The 26,455-nt window shown below is 42.6% G+C and overlaps 1 protein-coding gene across 1 annotated transcript in view; it reads left to right on the top strand.

Annotated features, from left to right (window-relative positions):
* The first annotated feature begins 9,101 nt into the window (after positions 1 to 9,101).
* The window catches only part of LOC121879038, a 119,439-nt gene continuing 102,085 nt past the window's right edge, over positions 9,102 to 26,455 (top strand). The window contains exon 1 of the mRNA XM_042385520.1: positions 9,102 to 9,439. The gene's annotated coding sequence lies outside the window, so the exon portion shown is untranslated. The remainder of the gene's footprint in view (positions 9,440 to 26,455) is intronic.

The following is a 26,455-nucleotide window of genomic DNA, read 5'->3' as shown; positions in this document are numbered from 1 at the left end:
TGTATCTGAGGGTGGGCGAGGTGAGAGGCTATATAGTGTGGGCGGTGATGCTATTATACCTGATGTGTTGTGGGCGTGGGCGTCGGGAGTAGTAGTGGTAGTGGTGGTCAAGGCTGGTATGAGAGAGAGAGAGAGAGAGAGAGAGAGAGAGAGAGAGAGAGAGAGAGAGAGAGAGAGAGAGAGAGAGAGAGAGAGAGAGAGAAAGAGAGAGAGAGAGAGAGAGAGAGAGAGAGAGAGAGAGAGAGAGAGAGAGAGAGAGAGAGAGAGAGAGAGAGAGAGAGAGAGAGAGATGTGGGAGGAGAATTACACTGTCAACACAAGACGGTAAAGTAAAACATAAAACGCATACACCTAACTAATAAACACTAACCCTTACACACACACACACACACACACACACACACACACACACACACACACACACACACACACACACACACACACACACACACCAATTAAGAGATAAATAAGAAATCACAGAGGTCAAAATAAGAAACGTGAACACAATAATAGCCCTTACCCATTTACTCTCCCCCCCTTCTCTCTTTTCTCTCCTTTCCGCCCCTCCCTCCTTCTCCCTTCTCTCCCTCCCTCTTCCTCTGTACAAAAAAAACAAATCTGTCCAGAAACCCAGCTCTTTATTACAGCCTTAAGAAACAACCACAACAAGGTCCCCGGGGTAAAATACACACAGTATCATGTAAACCAAGAACACTATGCCTTTCACTCTTGTTCTACCTGTGTCTTGGTAATACACACACACACACACACACACACACACACACAAACATATTCCCTGTATCCTGGTGGAGGGGGTCGTTCTCCCTCCCTCCCCATGCCCCCAAGGTCGTCATCTGCAACCATTGTTTTTTTGGAAGGACCCGAATAAACTCCTCGATTGGATGATGTTATGTTTGTATTAGACACCAGGGGACCATGTTGTGTCTTCTTCTTCTTCTTCTTCTTCTTCTTCTTCTTCTTCTTCTTCTGTTGCAATTGGGTCTTGTTTGGGATGCCATTGGGTGTGGTAGAAATAGAAATGGTTTGTGGTTAAGAGGCAAGCAAGTTATCTGTGCGTGTGTGGAGGAGATATAAGATGATGCAAGCTGCCTGTATGTGGAAGAGGAGGATGATGGAACATGTGAAGCTGTCTGTATGTGGAAGAGGAGGATGATGGAACATGTGAAGCTGTCTGTATGTGGAAGAGGAGGATGATGAAACATGTGAAGCTGTCTGTATGTGGAAGAGGAGGATGATGAAACATGTGAAGCTGTCTGTATGTGGAAGAGGAGGATGATGGAACATGTGAAGCTGTCTGTATGTGGAAGAGGAGGATGATGGAACAAGTGAAGCTGTCTGTATGTGGAAGAGGAGGATGATGGAACATGTGAAGCTGTCTGTATGTGGAAGAGGAGGATGATGGAACAAGTGAAGCTGTCTGTATGTGGAAGAGTCAATTAACTAAACTTAGTCTGTCCTCAACACCAAACTTAACACAAGAATCCAAATTACATTCATCACTTCAAAGAACACTCGTCATATAGACTCGCCAAGACAAAGCCTCCCGACACCAAAAGGTAAATAAGAATAAACACTAAAGATAAATATTAAAAAAAAAAGACGATAACTTGTGGCGATGGAAAATAGAAAAAAAGGACATTTAAATTATTCACGAGATAGTCAATAAGGTTTAGATTCGTTAAATGGGTGTTAAAAGTAAACATTGAGCTAAGTTAGAGTATAAATATAAGACGCATGAGAAATACGCATCTGGTCATAGGTGGGACAACATCAAGACATGTTTGGCGAAGTCACGACTGAGGGGAAGGCAAGGGTGGTGGTGATAACACAAGCGAAACAACCCGTTATGACGATTATCCGTACCAGACCGTGGCCCGTCGTTAGGAGTTTTTTGACTGCAGCCATAAGTGGAGACAAATTGCAAGGCCATTATTATTAGCAGTCCGTGGCGGAAGAGTTTATGGCTGCTTAGCATGGAATCATGAAAGCAGTAACTGACGCGCCTGGATGCTCGCTATACGAATATCTGTGAAAATTATCCGTGAAAATTTAAAGTTTTACCAAGACTTCTGTAAATGTTGATGTATTTAAATAACCTCTATAACTTTTTATATAGTATTCATAGTACTCAAAATGTGTATTAGCAAGGAGAATATATATAGATTATAAATTAATTGATGAAAAAAGCCAAAACATTAAAAAAATAAAAAAAAAGAATATATATATATATATATATATATATATATATATATATATATATATATATATATATATATATATATATATATATATATATATATATATATATATATAAGGGTGTCCCATAAGTTTCCATACAACGTATCACCAACGCCATTACAAGCATAACTCCAGCTGTGCTTGAACGTGTTCTTCAGCAGTGGAGGACACGCATAGAAGAGTGTTTTTCAACAGAATGGTAGTCATGTAGAGCATATTATATAAATAAAAATGGATTTTCATATAAAATTTATTTTTCCTATGTATGGAAATGTATGGGACACCCTGTATATATATATATATATATATATATGCTATACATATATATATATATATATATATATATATATATATATATATATATATATATATATATATATATATATATATATATATATATATATATATATATATATATATATTTTTTTTATATTCTCTTTCTCACTTATGCATACGCTAAAATTATCGTTCGTCGGCCTTAAAACAACGCTCATGATTCCAATATTATTCATACAAGTAAAATCAACTGCTCGCTCCTTAAAATAATACAAGGACTTTATTTCCCGTTACCTTCTTTTATGCTAACGACACGAGAGTAAGAAGAGGGAAAAAAAAGTGCCAGAAAATAGTGTCCAGCATTGAGGAGAAAATATTATGGAATCATCTACCAGGAAGTCGAAAGATAACTTGGAATCGGTGGGGGATGCGAGCGTGTGAGGTGCTGCTCTCTCTCTCTTACTTTGCTTGCTGTTAGTGTCTTTATTATACATATTTACGTGTTCTGTGTTTTGTATCTGTCATATTCGTCAAGTCATGCTGTTGCTGTATTTACTTTATATATCATTTTCTTTTGTTTTCTCTTTTGTTATCGTTTGTATTCTATCCTATATCCTCTTCATGTTATATATATATATATATATATATATATATATATATATATATATATATATATATATATATATATATATATATATATATATATATATATATATATATATATATTGTATATTGTTTACACACACACACATTAGGTAAGTCACGACACAGGAAAATGTCACTCCCTTCTCCCAAACCTCCCTCCCTACTCCTCCCACACACTTTCTCCCTCACCACACAGCAACGCGGGCGACAAAACACACTCTATCATAATTGCTTCCGAATTAGTGCATCTAATATCCTCGTTATAGGTGTAGGCAATCAGACCAATCAAAGTATTCGATATAAAACTTATGAGATTTTGATTGGTTCATACGGTATATTCTTTATATCGTATAGAGTTTCAGATGAATATCAATTATCCAATCATGGCCTTCTTTTGATTATTCAAAGGTTTATGATTGGTCGATTCATTATATTCTGTTTTTAATTTGCAAGATCGTGAATGGTCCATCAGCGGTATAGTAAAAGGTTCCTAGCCAATGAAAGTCTCCCACACTTGTCTGATAAGGGAAAATCTCTGGCGGGAAAGTCAAGAGGGAAAACTGGCAATAACAACTTAAATGTGATTACACAGGTGACGACACCAGCGATCTCTTTCTCTCTCGTTTATGATATCCCCAGCGGTCTTGTCGCCTGTCCGCTTTTACTCACTTCCGACAATCCTGCCAATTTCGCAGTAGCGCGCCGTTATTTCCTCAGCATGTTACCTCGAACAAAAAACTAAGTCATTCTTACCCCACACACGCGATAAACGCGATAATGACCCTGGAATGTACAGTACAGTATATATTATACAAATGAAGGTAATATATATTTTTATTTGTTTTAAATAACGTATAATATTCCCTTTAAAAAAATCGTGTTTAATTGTTTATGATTATTTTGACCGAAGTTTTTTTTTTAAGGGATTTTCATGTAATTTTCTTTTAGGGAAGGGGACATATTCCCCCCCCCCTCCCTCCCCCCCCCCAAAAAAAAACTGTTACGACATACAACCTACAGTTCATACATACATTAGACTTAATTTCATTGTACTATGATTGTGTTGATCTTGAAAGTGAGTGAATGAGTGAGTGTATTGGACAGTAAGCGAGAAAGTGTGTATATATGTATGTAAGTATGTGTATGCATGTGTGTGTGGGTGTATGTGTGTTTTGTATATCCGTGTTGTGTGTGCGTTATCACTCTCCACATGCCCCGTGTCCCTCTTACCGAGTTTGTTTGTTCACCTGTCTTCCTCACCTGTCAAAGGATGCCTCTTAGGTTGCACGCAAGTCCGTCTACCTTACTGTTTGTTCACTTGTTCACACTGGCGAGGGTGGTGGTGGTGAGGTGGTGGTGGGGGTTCCAAAATTTCACACGTGTTTCAAAGACTAGCATGAACTGTGAATTCTTTAGGGTCAAGAATATTTTTGCTTCTCTGATGTAAAGAAATAACCGGGTTTTTTTTATTTATGTTGAAGAAAATTACATATGTGATGAAATATATTTTTATCAATATATTTTCCATACAATTTTTGATGGTCAAAGTGGCTGACACATATTTTAATTTACTAAACTTAAAATTTATTTCTAGTTAGTCTACTTTACCGTAAATATCATTAAATATGCGTCAGTACAACTGTCTTATAATTTTTACATCTACCAAAAGAGTAACAAAATAAATTTACACTGGAAAATTAAAACAATCTAATAAACCACCCCAAAAAAAAACGTGCTATTTTAACCCCAAAAGCCCACGTATTGATATAGGGTCGGACATGACCACTGTAAGGAGCAAACAAATTATGGTAGATGAAAAGTATGGATTTGTTCTTTGCACTGATAGAATTATGGTTATTTCAAAAGAGATTATTGCTTATAGTTAGACCAAGGAAAATGACATTGGTGGCTGGTACAACGAGAGTATTACCCAACGTACAGTAAGTGGAGGCTGGAAATGATCTGAGTTGCGAAAGACAGTGAGAGTTTATGTCTTGGTGGCAGTGACTTTAACAAGGTTATTTACGCCCCATTAACTTACGGGTATGATCTGTGTTGAGTGTTTTCGTATATAGTATTTATTCCAACTGCTGTTACGTGGGTACTAGAGCAACAGGACTGACTCGGTGTGGTTTAATATCATCAGCAAAGAAATATATAACCGGAATGGATAGAGAGTAAGAACAGAGTAGGAGAGAGAACTAAGCCTTGAGGTACTCCAGCATCGATGGGAAAGTAGTCTGAGTGTAGCATGAACATGGTACTGAGAGAGAAAAAAAAGAAAACACAGAGAATCCTTGAGACTAAGAGCTAGAAGTCTGGAGAGGAGAGCTTGTTGCCATACCAAGTAAAAAGTCTCAAAAATATAAAGGTCAACTCGATAAGATTCACTGAAATTGACAAGACCGGAGTCAAGGTCATGCGTCAGGAGAGGGAACAAATCTGCTAAGGGACGGCTGGAACAGAAACCACAGATCAAGCGTCAGTGTATAAATAAGAGCTCTTCAAGATATCTGATTATTTGTTTGTTTGTGACAGGTTACATGACTTAGAGATGACTAAGACGAGAGTTATTTATTGCTAGTTGAGGGAGGAGGGAGAGGCCAGTTTCCAAATATGATGGAACTATATGGTTGGGGTGGGGATGGGGATGAGGTACACTGACGCAAGCAACGACTATTGTCAGAGATGAATCCTTGCAGAACAATGTGTCTTAAGCTCTTTATCAAAAATACCATCATACCCCCTAAAATAACCCAATAAAACAAAAAAAAGAATTCCCCCACTGACGTCTGAGATCCTTATCAGTGCCAGGTGCTTAAAATAACACCACACGATCAGGGAGTTATCTTACCCAACAATAACACCATTTATACCCACCCACAGATATATTAATAGATTGTCATCAATACAACAACAATACGACACCAATATAACACAACATTTGGAGTATTCTAACCTAAAGAAAATAACATATACGTCCCTGTTTTATTTACGTCAAATTCTATCAATCTCTCGTCTCTATACTAACCTACATGGGTCTCATCAGTCCATCAATGAGATATAGTGACTAAAAGGTTATAGTTCCTTATCAAAATATCATCACTTTTCCACATATTGTTTTTTTTGTTTTGGTGTCGGAGGTTATCATGATCTGTCCTAAAGACAAATTCAATAGCATGGTTGTTATTGATTATTACGGTATTTTATTATTATTATTATTATTATTATTATTATTATTGTTATCAAATTATTTTACAATCTCGTGAATGCTAAGTTAATCTGGGTTGGAGGTTGGTCGTTAATTAACCAGCGTGACAGACATATCTTCCTCCAGCTGGCCAAGGGCGCGCGCACACACACACACACACACACACACACACACACACACACACACACACACACACACACACACACACACACACACACACACCCAACAAAATTCAGCCCATAAGGGCCCGCACTGATAGATATAAGAACAGCACCATCCCATCTATTGTTAAAATAATAAACAACTCCTGATTTATGTACTGTACAGCCCTGTAAATGTAGTGGACGTATATTATTATGTCTAAATCACATGTAAGTTTGTAATTTTCAGCCACCGGCTGCAACTCTATTAATAAACCGTTTATTATTATTATTTATTATTATTACGGAGGCTAACTAACAGCTTCACTGAATACCTGACGACACCACTAATTAACTCAAAATACCTGGGATGGTTGTACAGGTGTAAGTTAGCCAGCTGGTGAGAGGTACAGACGGGTACAGATAAACAGAGTCAAGTAAAAGATAGATACATACAGGTACAGAAAAGCTGTGACAGGCATAAACACAAAGATACAGGTAAGGACAGGTAAAGCCACATACAGACAGGTGACGGAGGATCCTGGCCCACTTACCTAAACATCCTGGATACTCTCTCAACACTCTCCTGTTTCCACTCAAAACAGATCGGTGTCTTCCCCCAAAACAGAGAGAGAGAAAAAAGCGAGAAAGAGAGAATGCAAGATGAAGAAGACAGAGAATTAGAGAGAAACATATAAAAAAAACAGACAGACAGAGAACAGGAGACAGCGAGACAGAGTGAGATAGTCGCTAAGGCTCCTGAAATCCGATAGTAAAAGACTTTTGTAAGTGTCACGAGAGATATGATACGAGAGACCTAACGAGACAGTGTTTGTGTCTTCGTTCGAGACACCTGTACCGAGAGACTATTTTTTTAAGGGTATAGTAAGAGACATCTGTACTAAAAGAGATACTGTTGAGATACTTACAATGTACTGTGAGAGACTAAAGGTGTTTGTGAATTTGTTAAGATACGACACTACATGAGCCATAAAAGCAATCTATTGTACCAGGCCTTAGAAAAAACCAAAAGACGGACGGATTAACGGAGTGGTGCTTTAACGGATGGACATACGAGGGAAAAAACGGACTAATTGACGGACGGACGAAAGGATAACTATATTAAAGGACAGATGGATTAGTTTATGGTCACATGAACGGAAGGACGGACGGATTGCTTTACTAAATGACGGATGGGATGAACGGACTGATTTACGGACAGACAAACGGAAGGACGGATGGATCGCTTTATTAATAGACGGAACGAACAGACTGCTTGTGGACAGACGAACGGAAGGACGGATGAACTGCTTTATTAACGGACAGATGGGACAAACGGATTGCTTTACGGATACGCGAACGGAAGGACGGATGGGGGGAGGGGAGATGGGGAGAGAGAAGGAGGGAGGGGGAAACGGGGGTGGTCTTTAGCTGCGTCTCGACCAAGGGTTGTCACTCTTGGTCCAGAGACAATGACATATATTAAAACGTTGTCCCAGGTAATTGTCCCTCCAGAGAGAGAGAGAGAGAGAGAGAGAGAGAGAGAGAGAGAGAGAGAGAGAGAGAGAAAATAAGTAGACGATGATGATGGAAACATGAGGGAGATGGGTGGGAAGATTAAGGGCACATGACAGAGGCGTAGGGCGTCAGGAGCGTGGAAGCAGCAGATAGAGAATAAGTAAACAGTAAGACATCTAGGGGCCGTGGTGTGGGGGCGTGGTGTGCGCGTCCTCCAGAAGGCCAGGGATCAGTAAGAGTCTTGGTGATTAGGCCTTCCCTGAGTGTACAGGGTGAGGCGTGTGCGCCCTCAAAAACGTGTGGGTTTTGCAAAGGGTGAGGTGTGCGCGCTCTTGGGAAAGTGGGACTCTGCAAGGAGCGCTGTGTATAACCTGATGTGCTCGAAGTGTGCGTCCTTTGGTAGGCGCTCATGGGATGTGGGAGATTGTGGAAGACATGGTATAAGCGCCTTTCGGAATTCATGGAGCTCTGCAAGAGGAGTGGTGTGCACGCCTTGAAGAAGGCGTGGAGTGAGACTCGTTGCTCTGCACTAGTGTGCACACAAGCTCGTTTTTCCCCGCGCAGGTGCCATATTATCTTCCCGTCCCTCTGTTCCCATGTCTTTCTGCCCTACTGATCACCAGCATGTGGCAGCGCCGCTCAGGTGTATGAAGAGGTGCCAGTGAGCATATATAGCAGTTTATTTTTACGTTCTAGAGGCATAGAAAATACGATATTCACTGTATACTCAGAAAACATTGCTTTAGATTACTTGTTCCTTTATTAATAATAATTATGAACGTGTAGTTTCGTAAAAATACATGATAATAACTTTTTTGATATCAAATAGTAAAGAGCGAAATTTAAACGTATTGTAGCTTATACAAGGCACTTTCAGACTTTTGGGAAGAATGCCAAAGTTACACGATCATAATTGTCCCGTATTATTAAAAAGTTTACATGAAACAGTAGCATACTGCTAAGGGGGATCAACATGCTTATCTTGTTGTTACCTGAACTTAAACTTGAGGTGGTGACATCCCGGGCGCCAGGCAGGTGAGATGAACTCTAGCATAGACTGTCAGTTGTGGTGCGTCTCGTGTGAGGGAAGGACGTGTCGCTCTGCCGCTGCCCGGAGTACATGGCGCGGGGACCTTACTAGCACAGTGACATAAGCTAATCCAAAACATGTGGTCATTATGATATTGAAAACAACATCAGTGTGCAGTGAATAAATGTGGTGGTTGTGATCACTCTGTAAAACCGATCTGCGACCCCGATAAAGAGTTAAGCATCCATGGATAGATTGTCATGGAATTAACAACTGTGAGAAAACCTATACTAAGTGCACCCGGTGACCAAAACCCTCGAGGATAAGATCAAAGCGGACACCAACAACCAGCATCAGAAGGTAAGTACCCACCGAGGTTCCATCCCGCCCCCGATTCTGGCACAGGTCGGGGAAAAGCCATGTGAGGTTGGCTGTGACCCACGCCTCCTCCACCGCCTTTTACGTCTCCCCTCCTCTCTCTCTCTCTTCTCTTCTCTCTATCTTGTTGCTTCTTGCTGTTCTATATTACCTTATGTTGTCTCCCAGCGCCTTATTCCATTCTACAGTTCCTTGTGTTTATTTACATAATTTTAATTTGTTTGCAACTTCTTATAGTTTTCTGCAACCTAATCTTCGTTATGACTTCACACTTCGTTCGACTTACTTCCTTCTACTTATTGTCGCTTTACAACTTCCTATTCTTCTTCCTCTTACTTTGTGAATTCATGTATAGCCTCTGGAACAATTTATATTCCCTCTTTGCAATGTAATAGGCTTTGCAACTTCTTACTCAGCATCACGGCTTTTCTAAGTTTCGAAATTCTATACAATAATCTGTGGATAAACAGTACGCGTTGCTGCAATAATTATGAATGGAGTCTGGAAGTACAGTACAGTCTCCACCATCTTGGACATTTGCATTCAGGAGGACGACCCAGGTTGTACCCTCACCACGACCTGTTTTAAGAGACTCGCGATTCAACATATTTTCCAGTAATTCTCTATACTCGTCGTGTTCTGAATAAGCAATAAATTTAATGTATTTTATGTAAAGAAGATATACTAAACAACTACGTGATTATGTACAGATCCAACAGTCTACTCTTTATCTTTCCAATTTCAAGTAAACCTGTTTTGTAGTGCTGGGCTGCTGGTGTCGACGCCAGTAAAAAGGTTTACAGTTTTAATAGGTGGACACTGCACCTCGGCTTGTGTTTATACGGAAGAATAACAAACACCTCTTTGGTCTGCTTTACAGTGACAACAAGATGAACACAGACTCATGTTGCTGTGAGAAGTCATAATAAACACTTACGATGTGGTTCTGTCAGACCTATGGACTCATGTTAATAATGGCCGACTTGCGCACTATAAATTCCCCTTTAAGGTAGTACCTCACCTCGGTCGCCAAGTGATTTAAATGTCTTTACCGTAACGATTTGTTCTAGCGAGTGTTATGCCATTTTTAGTTCAGTACATGCAAAACTTATACGCATATGTATGCATAAATCTTCAGCAGACGTGGAATATTCTTGTACGCTCTTTTGTGGATTACCTACGATTTAACCCCAGCTTATTTCTCCTTGAGATTAACGCGAACCTAATCCCCCCCAGGTAGAGGTGTTAAATCGTGAAAGAAGCCCGGGGGGGGGGTCTAAGCTTCAGATAATCTCTTCGTGTACAATAACCTGCCATTAGGAAAATAACAAATAAACTGTGCATATATAGAGAGTTGTATCTTTTAATTATTATTTGTTGATGGATGGACTAGTATAAACATTAGCCTAGTTACGCACTTCACAGAGTATTGTAATAACATTATAATGTCAACATGATGTGCTCGGTAAGGCAACAGAAGGTACTGTACATAACACTAATCCAGTTCAGTGAATCTGTGGAGGGGGAAGACAGTGCCATAAGAAGCTGTAAGAAATGTCAGACTCATACTAAAACAAGACAATCGCTGTAAGTTTGTGACAGTTGGTTGATGATATAGGAGTAATGTCACGGCTTGTTACTGGAAGATCTGTCACTGCCATACCGTTTCTATTATATATAACTCACTTTTACTGTTTTTCACAAATAATTTCGTTCTTTTCACAAACACGTTTTTATTTGATGTTGGCCCTTAACGCTATTTTTTCATTTATATTTTTGTGTCATTTTCACATTCTCTTGCCAACATTGAGTTCCTCATTTTCAATACGCTAACGGGAAATCTCGTTCTCACTTCGTTTTACATATAATTCTTTATTTTATTCTCATACCGCTTCTCTGTTTTCCCTTCATCTCACAGAAACAATTATTTTAGAATTTGTGTTTTCCTCTGAGCAACACCTGACAACTGCCACCCCTCGTCTCGCATGTTTGTCAGTTCTCTCCGTAGAAAAAAAATATGCACTATTTTTTTTACTATTCGTATCCTAGTGCAGATTATTTTTATCATTTTATTCTACATTAAAATATTTACTTCTGTTATGTATGTATATATTCTCGTCTTCTTTACCGAGGAATTTCGCCATTTTCTTTATATAAAAAAGATCGGATGCATTTCTCCCTTTTTGGGCTAATACTTCATGACCGGATTATTACTCCCCAGTGACACGGAAAGTTGGGCTTTATCTCCCCCACTGACACGAAAGGCTGACCGTGTCTCCCTCAGTATCACGACACACCCAATCTTCCCCCCCCCCCCACCACCAACATCACCCACCACCCATTCAGCTGTGTCTCCCAGTGACACCACCAACTGGCCATTACAAAAGTGAAATCCAGCATGACGTCGGCAGTGTGTATACCACTACACCACCTCGCGTGTCGCTGCCGGCCACCGCCCAGGTAAAATCATCACTAAGGCACCGCTACATCTTGCTACAGACACCCAGTAGGTCCACAAACGGAGTTATCTAACGTGGACTATTCCCATTTGAACGATCGTCTGTTTTATGCGATATTTTGTCATCCCATTTAGGCGATTAGGTTAGATCGTCTATGTAGGGGGTAAAAATCGTCTAATCACACAAACAGCCTGACTAAAAAGGATTTGGGGGGAGATATATTTATCCTGTCTGAGCCTGTCTGTGGTACCTGACGCCGTGACCTCGTGGTTTACCTACAAAGTAAACTAACTGTGTGAGTTTAGGTGTGGGTCTCAGTCCGGATTCATGAAGGACCTATATTTAGATTTCCATCCCAATTGACCAGGTGAGAACGCATCGGAATCTCTTAATATCAAATTAGTTATGATTCAGTTGAGATTTTACCTTAACTGGAAACACCTTGATTTTGTTTTATTTTTTATTCAAAGGTACAAATATAATGTGAAATATTTTGGAAATGTGAACCACAGAGAGTAGGATCCGCACCATAGATTGTCGTCTGTTTGAGAGGATCTTTGTGTTCATCTTAGGCTTCACTCAGGCTCCTAGGACGACAGAGCGAATCCAGGTAAAAAAGTCACAGGAAAAAAAGAAAAGTTAACTATCGAATTCTCACATTTTTTAAGGTTAATATGTCAATCAGTTTCAGTAACCTAACCTAACCTTTATTACCGGCCACCATAAATTAATTGTGACCTTTTTTCCTGACTTTTTTTCCTAGCCAAAATTGTGACTTTTTCTGTGACTTTTTTTCCTGTGACTTTATTACCGGCCACCGACAGAGCTGGTGTAGGTACTTTAGCTTCTCCTTCTGTTAATGTTCATCCTATTCCTGTTGTTGACGTCACTATTCCTGTTACTGTTGTCTTAAATATTTCCCCAAAGCTGATATGATGATAGTGGTGACGCATACACAACAAGGAGGAGTTCCACAGCATATTAATTATGTATCCACGGGGTTTGTTTACTTGAAGACGAAACCAATTTGCTGTACCCTAACTATAAACACTGACGTCCTGTTCTTGTTACAGGCATTCCTCTCTTTATAAGTAACAACTAAACAAAGATTCTCAAGTCCGTTCCCAGGATAGAAAAAACGGGTTATGGTACATTCAGCTACAAATAATGCCGAGACTGGGAGGTGATTGTTCCGGCAACACCCATGTCTCCAGTAATTACAGGTACAAGGAACATTACCCGGTTCATGGGTACAAGTTACGTGGGTTTACAGTGTGTACTTTCATAAGAGATACACAACATTGCGTCATGTACGTGTTGTCTTTGTATGAACAGTTGGTATAAACGTAATCTACATCTTTTTGCTTTATGAATTTGTTTTATTCTATCTACATTATTTACTTTTCATTAAGTGGGGAGTTCTTGGCAACCTAAGCTGTCGAAACATAAGCGAGAGTAATCAACCAGATTTGTATGATGTTGAAGGATGATGGCACCAGATCGTGTGTGATGTGTACATAGTGCTGTCTGTCGTAAGAAGCATAATAATTCTTGGTTACCTTAAGCGTGGATTTACACAAGACTTATAAACACAAATAAGATGCAGATAGAATAGTGTAATATATTCACAATCTGGAAAACTGATGTCTGTATAAGGTATGAGTTACATGACATTAATTTACAGGTGAACTGGTTTCAGAATAAATATGATATAAACAATGACTGGTTTAGAGGTTCGTTGAATATGAATAAGGTAGTTTAAGTGTAAAGTAGTCAAATGAAAGATTAGTTTAAGAGCAAGATAGACACCTTTGGAGTGAGTTAGTACAGGCAGACTGGTTTAAGCGTCACGTCCAAGTAGGAAGAGTGGGCGGTGCTGTAGTGGAACACCAGCTCCCCAAGGCAGCAGGTGGACGACAAAACATCAATATTTACAACAGTGGATCAATAAACGTAGGGGAAGGGAGAGAGGGTGTGTAGGTGTGTGTGTGTGTGTGTGTGTACGGTAGCTGAGGGTCAGGTAGTGAGACACTCAGAGGGTTGACGTTTGGGAGAGAATATATGGGAGGGAAAGTGTGTGTGTGTGTGTGTTTACGGGGACACACACACACACACACCACGGCCTTCCCCCAAGACGTCCGTGCAAGCAGCCACAGTGCGAGGCCAACACACAATACACTCACATTTTATTATCAGATGACCATTGTGTCCAGTGTTAGCGGCGGCACGGAGCTTCTGGTCAACACAAGGAGTGAGCACTGTTGGCTATAGCTATAACCATCGATTACTCTCCAAGCGTTGTTTTAGGCAATGTGATTTTTGTTTTTATATTTCTTAGGATTCCTGATGTGTTATTACGGATGGTATGTGTGTGTGTGCGTGTGTGCGTGTCGTTTTTTGTGTTTTTTTGTTGAATTCCTTATCGTCCCGTTGTTGTTGTGTGTGTGCGTGTGTTTTTTTTACGATGAAATGCTCGATAATCCTTAATAGTTTTGGTTTGTTAACGCAAACGTCATAATCGATAATTCCCGGATCTTCATTTTTTGCGCAAGAAACCGAGACTTGTCACCAAAGACATCAGAACCATTATACCACTGTGATTGCCTCTGCCACCTAACACTCGCAGATTTCCACACAGTTTGTTAACTTTACGAGGTATATATACATAATCCCTTATTTTTTTAACATCATTATAGTACTCAGTTACGTATAAATAATCTATGTGGTGTATGTATAAGTAATTTTGCATTCTAATAAAGGTGTTCGTTATATCCAGGCAGGCGTCCGTCAACCAGAACATGATGGGCCTTTTTCTCCCACTGTTCTGACATTCACTTGAAGCACGTTAAGACCTTCATAACGGAGTGTAGTGACGTGTGACATGATGGTGATGGAGGCCAGGGAGGTGCGGAGTGGAACTGGTGCAGGGACAAGATTCCACTTAACTTAACTCAGCTGGGTGGTATTAGGACTCTCGAGAAACTTGTATTAGTGATATTTTGGTGGTAAGTTTCGTTCAGTGGAAAATTGCTCGGTGAGAAGTTTTTTTGCTATCAAGTTTTTTGTGTCTGTAAACGGTGTGTGTGTGTGTGTGTGTGTGTGTGTGTGACAAGTGCAGTTCTCCACCTCACTCCCTCTCCTCCTCCTCCTCCTTGTCTTGATGCCATATAGTAAAACCAATCGCGTGATATGTAACGTTGTTGTGATGACGTTTGTGTTGCTGTGTTGCTTCCTCCTGCCTCGTGCACCTCCCCAGTTACGTCAACACTCGGCACTCCCTCTCATATACCAAGGGGGGGGATTTCAGTTTATAGTTTTAATTTTGGATTTGGGGAGATGTAAACAATGCCTGACTCACGTAACAAAGTAGTTTGAGTTATACCGTATCTATTATTTCACCTTTGTAACAACGCCATGATATACTCAGTTACTTTTAATTAGTTTATATTTTATAATGTTCGATATTTTCTATAAATGAAACAAAAATATAGAGCCGATGTGGATTGAATTTCAATAACAAAATCGAATCAGGATTATTTTTTTAAAAGACTGATTCAGATAGAAAAAAAATGTAGTTCCAGTATCCCGGCCAACCTTATTTTAGACCACCGACCCTCGAGATTTTATCCTTCTAAAAAAATAACCAGATGGAATTTTTTTGTGTGTGTGGCCTCCAAGACAACCGTAATGCGAGCAACCTAAAACGTGAGGAATTTATTATTCACGGACTACTAACTTAAGGTGTGAAATGGTGTTCATGACAGTGGCTTATAATATACGTGTGTGCATAATTCTCAACTCACTGAAAGAACTGAATACTGTAATTTTTCGCCGGTAAGTACAACCATATTATTTTCTTTCGCATTTGTACAGAAAAACAAAAGTTAGCAACGTCACCACTTCAAATCTTAAGCTTTTACTGGGAAAGGTTTGTTGATATCCAAATGATGATGATTTTAATGTTTTAGATGACGTAAGCAAGAACTCTGATCCCGCTGTTCACCCGACACTACGCCAGTCCTCACACACACACTATTGTCACGCTGGAGATCCCTGAGATAGTGACCTCAACGTGAACACAGAGAGCGCGGTCATGTGTACCTCGGGAAAAAGTGCACACATTGGAAAGAATCTTTGCCGAGCTTTAATTTTTTTTGTGTGTATGTTGGCCATCGAGAGCACAGTAAAATTTTGATGTACTGTCATGGGGGAAGCTTGCCTCCCAGTAATTGTTTTTCGTTCAACTTTTTATTTCAATGGGTGCACCAGCATCACCTGACGCCAGAAACAATGTGCCCTTTTATTAATATTTCACATGATACTCGCGCTCTTAGTAAAAAAAATCATCAAACCATTATTATTATAGTTTAGTACAGCACTGTACTTGATAAATCGGTTACGACCACAGCAACAGTGTTAGGTTGACCTCGGTGAGATTAGAGAGAGCTGTTCCAGCCTTGGTGAACAAGTGTTATGATAGCCATAATACCTGAGTGATCACTGGCCAGTAAAACATGACACAAGTGTTGGCTGACCTCCGAAGAGCCACCAAGTGTACGTGAAATGATTCCCTCACACACATACACACACACAGTTACCGTCAGTGGAAAGTGAGATCTGCCTCAAGGAGAGTTTACTTACATCTTATCAGTCAGTTAGTTCGGTCACGAGGAGTTTTGATAATTTTACAAGTCTGGCTCGTGAACCTGCCCGTGAGGAAGTGTAGAGTGTGAGTTAGGTGTACAGTCTGGCTCACACGTCAGCTTTACGATTCTCTGGTGTTATAAATTTTCACCGTCACTACTTCAGCTGCCTCCTGCATCAACAAGAAAGATCAACCTACCTTGGCGAAGTACTGGGAGGGTGGTGGGGGGGAGGGGTAGTAGTTGATGTGTGGGTAGTGTGTTGTGTTGGGGGTATTATTGAGTACGTGTGTGTATGTGTGGGAGTGTTGTGTACGGTACCAGTATATGGAAAAGTATGTGGAGGAAAGTGTTATGAGTGCAGGGTAGGCGGGGGCGGCACACCTGCCTCATGCCACGCTCCTACAGGCACGTTTGTTGTGACTCCGACTGGGGGGTGGTCCTTACCCTCTTCCCACCCCTACCCCCCACGTCTGACCTCACCCGTCTGGAATCTTACTAATTTCATTTTTTGTTGGCATGGTTGTCTGACCTGTATTTTTATGTGGTACTTTTTATGGACTTGTGATCTGGGATTTTCTTTTGTAGACATTCTTCAGAAGCCTACATATTTTTACTGGAGGAAAGACGCTTTTACGCCGTTTTTTACTTCTCTCGCCTCTCAACTCAGGTTTTTGTTGCACGTTTCTTTTGGTACAAATGTTCTTTTCAACGCTGCCTTTGGCCTGCGTTTTTATGGGACATTTCAGTCGACCTCCAGCCTTTATGTCGCCATTGAAACTGTTCCGGAAACATACCTTGTGAGGCGGAATGTAGAGGGACATGACCACAGTCCTCTCCTCCCCATACACCCTCCGGGAGGTCCTCACGCTGCCTCCATCCAGACTAGTAAACACCAGAGTCCTCGCGTCCTCAGAATCAACAAGATGCCTTAATATTATTTTCTTATCCATAAACACACAAACACTGCTAGTTCTTGCGTCCCCAATGATGTCATATACTTAGGCAATAAGTGAACCCGGCAGGCAGGAGGTGAGCCAGTGGTGAGGAGGAGGAGGGGCGGCGGCACACTTCCGGGGTTATGGTGAGATACTCGTGGGGTGAGGGTGAGCTGTGATGTCCTCCTCACCCCGTTGTATTTATCTCACAGGTGATATAAAATCATTAGTGTCCTGAGTGTTGTAATCATCGTCGGTGTCAACAAGGATACGATTACAATGTTGGTTTGTGTGTAACCTCAGTAACACAGATGAGTTCCATACATCGTCTAGCGACAGTTATTATCAGATTTACCTCATCACAACTACAACAACTCGTTAGTGTCATTACAAAAAACCTTCAGATACGATTATCTCATAAGCTATTATTCAGACTACTTACTAACAGTGACTCGCAGCCTCACTCCCTCTCTCATCTTACCTTGAACGGATGGTAATATTTGTGACAATGTACACCGCTTGAGTACCCACACGCCCACACCTGAAGTGACTTTGCAATCCAAAACCCGGTGTGTATGTTGCAAGCAGCCACAATCGTGTTCAGGAGCGTGTATTGGGTCAAGTGAGTTTAAGTGTAGCCTGATTGACTGACTGTGGGCGTGGTTAGGCCCCTCCCCGTGCCTGCCGGATTTAACTTGGGAGACTTTTACCTATAACCTGTACCCTATCTGGCTACCACACACTTATTGTATCTTGTGTCCTATCTGGCTATTATAGAGTATATTTATAGCTACACGCCTATTTTTGTCATATGGGCGCTGTTTCTTTTCCCACACGCCCTCCACAACCCACACGCCCCCCTCCCCCCAAACACCCTCCACGTACACACTACACCCTCCACGCGCTCTGTACATCCATATACCCTTTACATCTACACATCCTCTACATTCACACGATCCCCACACGCCCTCTACACTCCCGCGCCCTCCACACACCCACGCCACCCACATCACACATGGTCGTTCCTTGTCAATGCCCAGCCTCTAACGGGTCATCAGATGGGGGCGTTGTAACCTGATATGACCAACACTTGTCTCCACCACTTACCCACAACACCTGTTTTAGGCGTAGGTGGGCTCGGTATGGGTGGGTGAGTGAGTAAAGGTAAGGTGGGCGGTGAAGACTGGTGTGGGTGGGATGGGCGGTGGGGTGGGTTTCAGTTGACGATGAACGATAACACCTACCCAACACCGGCGAAACAACAACAAAGGATAAACTGATGAATAGTGGAAACATAGAAACACGGAAGCGTCACGAGAGAGAGAGAGAGAGAGAGAGAATACGTGTGATATCGAAAGGACGAGAAGAATGAATGAATGAGTGAAACCGAGAAACACTCATGACGAAGTACGAGTCTCTAAATAAAGTGCTTACGTCACCAAGTGTATCAGAGAAAGCAAGTCTATGACCGCTATTGCACGTAAGGTACAATAAGTCATGATGTAAATAGCGAACTGTAATAGGGACGAGAGAAAGGAAGGACCCTATTCCTTCTGGGATCTGTGAAGTGTTTAGCTTTTGATGTATAATGGGGTGGTGACGGCGTCCTTCTCCTCCTCCTGGTCGCCTGTCACCTCTCAGCTCCCCCCCCGACCTCCACTCACCTGTCACACCAACTAAGCCTTTTTATTACTGGGGGTTCTATTGAGACACTAGGAATACCGCAGGTCATTATGTAAGCAGAAAGTGAAGGATGAGTTGACTTAAAGGAGCTAAAACACGAGGTAGGGGCGACTGTATGTGTGTGTGTGTGTACTCATGACACACACACGGGGCTGCTGGCCGGGAACATGACGACCATGAGTTGAGTGTGGCGGAACGGCTGCGTCTTGGAGAAATACTCACACATAATGGCACATCGTGACGGTGCGTTTCGCTGGCCCGGGATGTGACCTCTAGGGTGTGACATACTGGATGTGGCGTATGACGCACATTGGGTGATCTGCTAGATGTCTTGCGTGCGGTTTGTGACGTAAGCTGCCACGCCCGTTAATAAATGAAAATCTATTAAATCCCAACCCTTCTGGACTGTAGCTACACCAATAGTTCCAATGTAATAGAATAAAATATCAATAATAGTTCCAGTGTAATAAAGTAATCAATTCCCTTTAGATAGTATTGTGTGTGATAAGACGAGTGTATGTGTGTTGTATAGATCAAGATCCTGTTGGATAAGGTGAATTTAAGTTTGTTATATTGGGTATAGAGACAGCACCTGTACTATACTTTACAATCTAATTCATACCTGCCTCAGTACTAGCATGTATACCTGTAATGTGTATGTATATATGTATGTCTGGTCAGGAATGTGTGTCTGTGTGTGTGCGTCTGTGATCCAAAAAAATATATATGTAGTAATCCCAGAAGACCAGACAATTCGCCAATTGCACAGGCTAAAGCCCCGTGGAGGCACCAGGAGAGGTGTACTTGGTGTAGAGTAGAAGACAGAGGAGGTGGTAGAATATGGTGAGGGTGAAGGGTGGTGGTGACAGGTCGCTTGCATCAGTCAATCACCAATACAATGTGTCCTGCTTGTTTTATACCAGACCCGGGGGAGGAGGTAGAGGGGGGGAGGTATAGGATTGGTCTAGTTGCAGTGTCTTGTGGGCGTGGTATGTGTAAGACAATGTAGGTGCCCCAGTAACTCAGCTGACTGGCGTACCTGAGTTGTATTTCTGGTTTTACAAATCAGTGAACTACATCTGGCTTTGCGTCACCCTCCCGTCACCTTTACTCACAAGAACAGTTACTCACTGCCACTCACTCATCCACCACCACCACCCAGCTCCCTCATTCATTATTACCACCACATACAAATCTCACTCATCACCACCCATCACCCCAACCTCACCCAATATCACCATCACTCATCATCACCCACGTCTCTCACTCACCATCTCCCATCATTCGAGAGAGAGACTCATGAGTATTTGTGATTACCGGATATCCGACTTCCAAATGGCTGACAAATGAACCACAACTCTGTCTTAACATTTCATTCTCAGCAGTAAAGCAGCACGCAAGACTTGACCTCTTGCTGTGTTGTGGTCGTTGGTAAGAGTTATTTTCACCAGAGGGAGGTGACCAGTGCTGCCACCCATCCATTACGACAGCGGCAGGTACTAATATCACATGGGGCCGAAGGTGATGAGGGCGGGCGGGACATTTGTCACAGTCAACGCCTGAGAACCAGGTTAAGAACTCAATGAGCCACACGCGTAAGGAAAGTGAGGGACTAGCACCTTGGGGGACTCCAGGTGTGTGTGTGTGTGTGCTGAACAGGTACCTTTAGAGTTAGTAGTATTTTTTGGCTGCTTTTATTCACTGGCCAGAAATCTTTTTATTGCTTGAGATTTTTACTACTGTATTTTATTATTTTTTTATCTGATATTCTCTATCATACTAATATAGAGGGCCAATGAAAATGCTGGAGCCCGGCTGGTTATACAATCTATCTAACACAACAAAACACAATTTTCTTCCCGTAAGGACAAAAGCTCAGGAAAGTGGGAAATTTTAACCGTAAATGATGAAAAATCTTCGCCTCCTACAGTGAGTGTCAGTGAGGTGCTCGCCCCCCTCACACTCCGTCAGTTGGGTCATGCCAGAGGATGTATACAATCAGAAAGAGGGAGAGCGAGTGGGAGAGAGGAGGGGGAAAGGGAGGGAAAGAGAGAGAGAGAAAGAGAGAGTATATATCTCCCATGTTAAGACAGGTAGAGTGTGGGCCGCCAAAATTATGTAAACATTAGATTCTAATGTTTACATAATTTTGGCGGTCCATACTCTACCTGTCCTAACATGGGTTATAATCATATTCTCTCTCTCTCTCTCTCTCTCTCTCTCTCTCTCTCTCTCTCTCTCTCTCGGATACGAACTATTTGCAGAGGTGCAGCCAAGCTTAACCCCTTGCGTACGATACTAACCACCTGAGCATAATGCGTTTGTCCATTGATTAAGTTTCTTTAACCCTCAAGTATTAGGATGGCTTAAACCTTTGAATACAATGACATACTACGGTACTCAATTGGTTAAATCCTCGTAGTCAAGGTTTAGCTGACTCTAATCCTTGACCTTCATTTAACAGTACAGTAATTCTTGTTCATTCAATAGTTACACGTCATAGGTATATCTGCTGATTTAATCGTTCTACCTCGTTAAGCTTTTGTTCATTCAGCTGCTTACCAGTTCAGTAATTTCTGTTCTCTCATTGGCGTGCTAATCCAAATTTACTCAGTGGGCTTCTTTTGTTTAGTCATTGGTTATTTTACAGTCCGAGAGGCTATACAACGCAGTAGTTAATATTCGATCATTCAGTGGCACAGAAAACTTAGACCACCTGAAGATTACGCCCTCTCCAGCTTATTTCACCTGAAGATTACCCACCAACATTAACCAAACCTAGTTCGTTCCCCTCAGGGTGGTTAATCGGGTGAAATAAGCTGGGTAAGGGAGGGCTAATCTTCAGGTGATCCGAAAACTTGCATCTGTAATAAATGGATTTGTGTTTGTTCAATGAAATCAAACTCCCTGGTGGTGTCTCGGTTACCGCCTGTGACTGTCGCGTCGTCCTGTTATCACTGACGTTAAGACCTGATCCACACGTGTGACATATCAATTTACGTGGGTGTTTGACGCCGTGGTGCTGGTGAGACCCGAGCCAGGCGCCACCAACCACACCAACACCCACACACGCCCCCTCCATCAAACACAATTTACATTTGAAAAGCGAGGAGGTGGTGGAGGAGGGGGTAGTATTACTGGGTGGTTGAAGGGTTGGGTGGGGGGAGTCATACAGCACAGCGAGGCACAACATTGTAATGAGTTTATCCTTAATAATGATCATTTAACTGTCCCAAATACCGCAGTGGACGCTGTCAACGTCTTCGTGTGACCCATTACAGGGAAGTAAGTCAAAGTGTTGCTTGACAAAACCCCAGTTAACCTATAAGTCACCTACGATTTATAGAAGCTTGGTGTTGTGGTCACCACCAGTGCTGAGGAGTCTTGCGCACTACCGCTTACCTCAGCTGTAATGTCCCCCTAGCACTCAATGTTGTAATGGGCCCTCTCACTCCCCTCCTTTCCACTTTTGTGAAAATGGGTCCCATAGTCCTGGCGGCCCTTTTGGGACAGTGTGGATACAACACACTGTATACTAAGCCTTCGGCTCATAAGTCAACAGCGTGACCAGCACTGCACTCGACGTCCTTCCCTTCCTCAACTGTAAAATTAGGAATCTATTTGCAGCTGGGTGGTATTGGGATGCCCCGGGACCAAACCAATGGTCAGCAATCACTTACCCTGAGGGAGGGGGAGGGCGCCTTCCTCACGCCACGGGTGCAGTGAGACAGAACAGGATGGCGTCCTTGAAACAAACTTCTTTCCTGTCGACATTTAGAGACTGGCGGCGCTCATGGTGTTCTTGACTCCTGGCATTAACACACTCAACTCTCAGATGCACTTTTTTATCGCTGCAAGGAACGGTAACCGCTCCCAGGTTGCTTGGCAGTAACTGTTGCTCACTGGCGAGAAACTTTCTCTTATTTCTTCAACTGATTCTGACCGGGTCATTCTGTTGGATTCAGTTTACTTCGTGTGGGTGGTGAGGCGGCCCTAACTACCCACAGTGCCACACGCATACAGAAGCCGCCATTGGCACCCCTGGCGTTGTGACAAGTGACAAGTGTAACTGTCGTCAGTTATTGGCACTTGGTGGCCGGACGACTGAGTTACTTATATTCATCTCACAGTTTAACTTAAGCTTATAGTAATTATTTCACAGTTATATTTTTAACATTGAATCAGTTCATATAATATTAACGTGGGAAATGAGGTCAGTAACCCTCTGAGAAAAACAAAAGGCGTCAAGAGACTTGAGCGGGGCATTAGGGAGTGATCTCGGGGTGGCCCAGCGGCTCCCTCCCTCCCCCACACCTCCACACCATTCTCAGCTACAATGCCTTGATGAAGGATTTTTTTTTTATTTGAATATTTTCTCCTTTTACGGGATGGTAAATTTTGATTGAGTATGACGATCTTTTTTGTCGTTGATTTGGTAATCCTTGACGTTATTCTTAATTATTGTTATACACGTGTAAGAGCAGTACTGAGTGTGTTGTTTAGAGGGTGACCTTGAGGCAGTCTCCCCACCACCAGCTCTTGCGGCCACCTGCCATAGGGGAACCTCCCCCGGCAGCCCGGCGCCGCCCACACCCACCCTTAGAGAGATGTGTCCGCCCATCTCAGGAGACGCCCATCAATACACACCAAGATCACCATAAACATGACCCGGGTCCCCGCCCCTCTCAGACCCAGCAGGGCCAGGGAGGCTGCCACCCTCAAGCCAGTACCATAAAAGCAGCGCCAGCACAGGCAATTAACAGTGCCCGACGTTTCCCTCCACCCCACAATGATACCCTTTTGGTAGGTACGACAGATGAACGTGTAGCGAACTTCTGACTACAGTGGCGGTCTTTATGGTGGATGCATCAGAGTGTACCGACAGTGGGGGAGTCTCTCACAACCTACCTGAGGTAGATCATAAACAAGGACGAGGAGCCACCTGCCGGAGTTAATACAGACAACATAACGACCATCACCCAAACACCCTCATCACATCCCCCAATCCCCCCTCATCCTCCTCCATCCCTCCTTAAAAGTATATTTCATCTTGAGTGTTAACCCTGTCTGGCCAAAACAAGAGTCTGGTTGTTTCACAGAATTTCATACCAAGAAAAAGTGAGTCAATGTTGTAAAGAAGTCTGGCAAGAATCCAGAGCAAGGGAGGAGGTGGGTGGCGCGCGTGTGTGCCCGCCAGCACCTCACCGCAACAAAAGACAAAGATCCGCATTCTGATAGCCTCATTGTACGTTTAAGTTGCCTCTCTCACTGTAGATATAACAACACATCAAACCGAGTTCACTTAACCTAGAACACAGAATTGGCGGACAAAATTACAATAAAACTTCAACAGAATCAAATGGCCTCCTCTTATCTGCAGTTAGAAGGAAAGAAACAACACCGTATCATGCTTCTGAGACTTTTGGACCCAGAGTGACCAGGCTAGGAGGCGACAACAACAACCACTTATAAACACCAAGGAGTATAGGAGCAGCGGACCCGGGAACAATACCAAGAAGTTTATTTATAGGACTAGTCACTGCCGTTATAGCTCGACCGGATAATTAATGTGGAGGTAATTACAGGATGGGGTAATCAGGGTGGCGCCGAAGCCTACCTCAGGGTACACTAGGGCAGGAGGGGAGGTGGTTTGTGGGTAACGAGGATGCACTAGGGCAGGAAGACAGGAGGGAAAGGTGGTTGGAAGGTGAAATGAGATGCATTAAGGTAGGAGGAAGGGGAGGAGAGGTAGTAATTGAAGGTAACTAAAGCCGGATATATTAGGGTAGAAGGATGGAGAGGGAGGGTGGTTGGAAAGTGAAATAGAATACATTAAGGTAGGAGGAAGGGTAGTAAGTGAAGGTAAGCAGGATACATTACGCTAGGAGGAAGGGGGGGGGGTTAAAGAAGACACTTTAGGGCAGGTGTGGGGTGGGTGGTGGGGGTAAGGAAGGATGGGGGAGGAGGAGGTTAGTGAAGGGAGGGTAGGGGGTAGAGTGTCCGTGACGGAGACCAAACAAGGAAGTGGTCACATAGGTGGTGGTGGTGGTAGAGGGAGCGGGGGATGGGGGGGATTGTGGTGTTGTGTCTAGGATGTTGCGGCCATTTCTGAGATCTGAGTGTCCTGTGGGTGGAGGATGTAATGATTCCTAGTGCTGTGGTCCTAGGATGCTATGACAGATGGAACTACCCGACTCCAGTTACGGTGTCTTAAAATATGCTGTGATATTAGGATGTTATTCTTCCCAGATGGTGTTAGTCATGGTAGTATGAGTCCCAGATGGTGATAGTCCTTGAGGTATGAGTTCCAGATGGTGATAGTCCTTGAGGTATGAGTCCCAGATGGTGATAGTCAGGGTGTTATGAGTCCCAGATGGTGTGAGTTCAAGGTGTTATGGGTCCCAGATGGTACGGGTCGCAGGTGGTGTGAGTCACAGTGATAGCCGTACAGGCGTCAGACGTAGGTGAGGTCTGTACCCAGCCTCACTACCTGACCGTCACGTATCATCACAACAACGCCACCAAAAGCATTCATAAAATTGTTCCTTCTCTCGAAATGATATATATAAAAGATGCACCAGACAAACACTCGCTCGTCTTCTGTTTCAAGTGACGCTCCTTTGTTTCTTTTAGGGTATGATTATTCGAGTTAGGTTAAACAAACGTGGGGGTGAACGACTATGGGTTAACGAGAGAGAGAGAGAGAGAGAGTAAATAAACTTCGGTGTTACCATGAGCCTTGACACGTTGCTGCTGAAGGAAGTGTGTAAGGTCAATCGGGGAAGGCGGAGGAGAGAGAGAGAGAGAGAGAGAGGGGTGAAAGGTCGCAACACGTCATCCAAACTACGCACTTCGCTTGATATACGAAGCTAATTATGCTCAGGTGTCTTGACATTACCTGCTGGAGCGAAGGGGGAGCGGGAGGGTGGAGGACTGAAGAAATGGGTCCCATGCAGTCTACTCCAAACCATTAAGAACAGATCTCAATTGGCCCTTGTCCTAATAGACCCTGATCATAGAGGGCCCTGTATTCAAATGGTTTAGTGGCATCGGGGTCCACCTGACGTACAAGCTTGTGAGGAAAAGAGGAAACAGGGAGAGAGATTGGAGGACAAAGATCATAATCAATGTTTTTTTTTTCCTGTTGGTAATAATAATGAGTTGTCACCGAGGTTTCCGCTCTCCCTCACAGCGTCCAGGAGAGCAATTAAGTGGAGGAGGGTAATTAAGAGGCGTAGTTTATATCGTCGTTCATATTGTGGTAGAGGTGTAATT

The sequence above is a fragment of the Homarus americanus genome, unplaced genomic scaffold (assembly GCF_018991925.1).
Source record: "Homarus americanus isolate GMGI-L3 unplaced genomic scaffold, GMGI_Hamer_2.0 scaffold4060, whole genome shotgun sequence".
Lineage (NCBI taxonomy): Eukaryota > Metazoa > Arthropoda > Malacostraca > Decapoda > Nephropidae > Homarus > Homarus americanus.
This window is presented reverse-complemented; position numbering and strand designations above follow the sequence as displayed.